Source organism: Atta cephalotes, assembly GCF_000143395.1.
Source record: "Atta cephalotes unplaced genomic scaffold scaffold00032, whole genome shotgun sequence".
NCBI lineage: Eukaryota > Metazoa > Arthropoda > Insecta > Hymenoptera > Formicidae > Atta > Atta cephalotes.
In genome coordinates, this window is record NW_012130096.1 from 1,575,560 (window position 1) to 1,578,852 (window position 3,293).

Below are 3,293 nucleotides of genomic sequence, written 5' to 3' on the forward strand. Positions count from 1 at the left end.
TTAAATAAATTTAAAGGATTAAATAAATATCTATATGTTCACTGTATCGGAATTCTTGATTATTGTTGTCCCAATTTTTCTGGCTCGACTGATTTCATGTCTGCAGTGTAATAATGTAATCCTTCCTCTCAAATCTCTGTCCCTCTTTTTCTTTTCTCTCTTTTTTTATTTAACTACTACTGTCCTGTATCTGTACATCACTGTCCAGTCTTGTAAAGTGCGTAAAAAATTATTTTCGGTATTTATCTTATCAGAGAGACATCGAAAATGATTTTAGTTGCGAGGAAACGGAGAGAAATTGTGAAAGAGATTGTCGATATCAATCCTCTATTAATGTTCTCCACTTCGATCGGAAGTCAGTTTGTTCCAGAAACCTTCATATTTCGTAGATTTTGCTTTATATGGCATTCTACATCCAACAAGCGTAATAACTGAGTTACATCATATTCATCAGCTTAAATGCCATTTGCTTTTATTTTACGTCAAAGTAATATGTATGCGTGGGCAATTCCAATAAATCTAGCAATTTCGGCAAAAAGAAAGAGGAAAAAGAAGAGAAATCAAATTCTTCTCATAAGCGAATAAATCATTTATGCGATCATAATATGTGAAAGCGAATATGTGAAAAAAAAACTCTACTTCTCTTCATTTCTTCCGAGACAGCTAACGCTAGAATGTATTTCTAATGACAAAACTTTTCATCTAATTGCGGGATCTGTTTATATTACGTTTATTGTACTTTAAAGGCTTTAAATTAGACTACTTTTTTGCGCATACAAGTCGTTATAAGAGTCCATTATAAGACAGACATTCTTTGTGAACTGCACAACTGTATTTTCATACTTTTTAAGTATAAATTAGTAATTTATCAGTGAGTGTCGAAGTTTTTAAGAGTTTAACACGAAAAAATATGGCATTAACGAACCTTGTATCTCTGTTTGCTTTTACTACCGAAAAAAGGTTTTAATGAAACTACCAATTTAACGTGATATTTTAGCTACTTAAAATCCTTCTTTATTGCGATCTCTTTTATAACATTTTTCTCTTAATAAAAGGAATCATTCTTAAGTTTTCCAATGAACAACTGAATTTCATGATTATCAATAGATAGCAGAAATTATCTCAAGGCGAACATAGAGACGTACGTCATTCACAAGATAATGTCAAACGAGCAACGAGACGTCACCCCAATCGATCTGCTATCATTTTGAGCTCCGAAACTCTCTCACGTTGTTTCAGGGTGAGATCAAGCGGAATAGTGGCATCGAAACAGTCGTATTCGTTAGAAATATCGGAATTTAATGCGGCACATAGGAGAGTTTACGTCATTCCGTATATAGGAAGATGTCCACGGACGATATGAATGTGATACAGATCATGATGCAAGTATGATGTCTACTTGCATCATGATACAGACGCAGAATTAGTTTGTACCTCTCATATTACGATCGCGATTAAACTTGCAAAAGTTGCATGTGGTTAGAGGCAGAACCTATCGTAAACATAAATATAAACAGAACTTTTTCCAATTCAAACAAATATTTTTCTCTGTGAACGTGAAGAATAATCGAGTATGATTGGTTAATTTCTTAAAACTTATCCTTATAGAAATTTAATACTAGTACTGACCGATTAATCACTTATTTTGAGTATTAATATTATAAAAATATATATAATATTTTTAATATCAATAATAATAGCAAAAGAATATTTTTTGGTTTTTTTCTTTAAGCAAATATTATCGAAATTGTAAGAGATAGAAAAAAAATTTTGAATAAAAATTGAACGGCTTGAAAAATACTTTATAATATTATAATAATTTAAAGAAATTTAAATAAATAAAAAGTTTATTTATAAAAAAAATTTTTAAATATTTTAATTATAATTGTAAAATAAGTGATAAATTCATCACTCTTAATATCAAATGCAGGATTCATCCGTTCTGTCTACGCAATCCTTCCGAGCCGAAAGAGATTAGTACATTCGGCATCATGTTTGCTTCCGGAAAATTATATAAGGCCGGCGCTTAGATCTTTGCATAACGCATAAAGCGTAAGAAAATCAGAGTCTCTTATTTCATGGAAAGGAAGGAAATGATATAAATTTTGATTGGTTCATTTTCTTATGCATCTTGCAAGACTGTGCTTCCCTTAGTGTTATAAATTTCGTAAACTTTAATAATTTCTAAAGTAAGTCATTACCTAAGCTTTAAATCTTAGTAAGATTAAAGTAATCTTGTAGAAATTGAAAACACAATCGAATACAGAGAAAAGGCTTCTTAAATTAAACAAATTTGTTTATGCATTGGAATAGTCCAATCAAGTGAATGTTTAAATTAAGATTATTTACATTAAAACTATATTTTTCTTATTAAACAAAATATGTTTTATTTAAAATGAAATTTGTTTCAATAAAGCAATAAATGTAAACAGAACTCTCTCCAGACAAATATTTTTCTCTGTGAATGTGAGAAGAATAACCGAATATAATTGATTAATTTCTTAAAACTTATCCTTATAGAAATTTAATACTAGTACTGACCGATTAATCACTTATTTTGAATATTAAAAATACTGTTAATAATATTTTTAATATCAATAATAATATCAAAAGAATATTTTTAATTGTAAAATTTAATTGTAAAGTGATAAATTCGTCACTATTAATATCAAATTTCTATAAGAGAGATAACTTATTGCAGGAAGTCCATATAACTTAAAAACTTTTGCCTATTTACACGCGCAATATTAGCTGCGAACTTTCCACGTGCTTTCGAAATATCAAAGAGTCTCAGTATATATAATAAGGTCACTCCCGGATTTACTCCTGTTGAGCCATTTTAAAGCTGTAAAGCGGAAAGAGCGTAATTTTCAGTATTTACTTAAATGAGAATAAATTTCCGCGAGCTTTAAGTCTGAAGACTAGCTTTTTATGAGATATCGTTTAAAATTCCATAATATATGACAAGAGATCCGTAATATATGTACAATAATTAAAAGCCTTCCTTTATGCAGAAGTCTAATACTGGCCAATTTAATCCTCACCGTATACACCGTTTTTTGTACGCATTAAGTGTACATGGAGGTCGTTATAATGTCTGACGTGTTTTTTTAATGAATTAAATGATTTAAAAAATTCATGTAGTTTCCTAAATATTCTAAATAAAAAATTTTTACATAATTTTACAAATTCTATTTGTTTAAATATTTTATTTTTGCAAATATATATATATATATATATATATATATATAACTAAATAGCGAGTAGTGATATTAGTTTAAAATTTAGTTAAC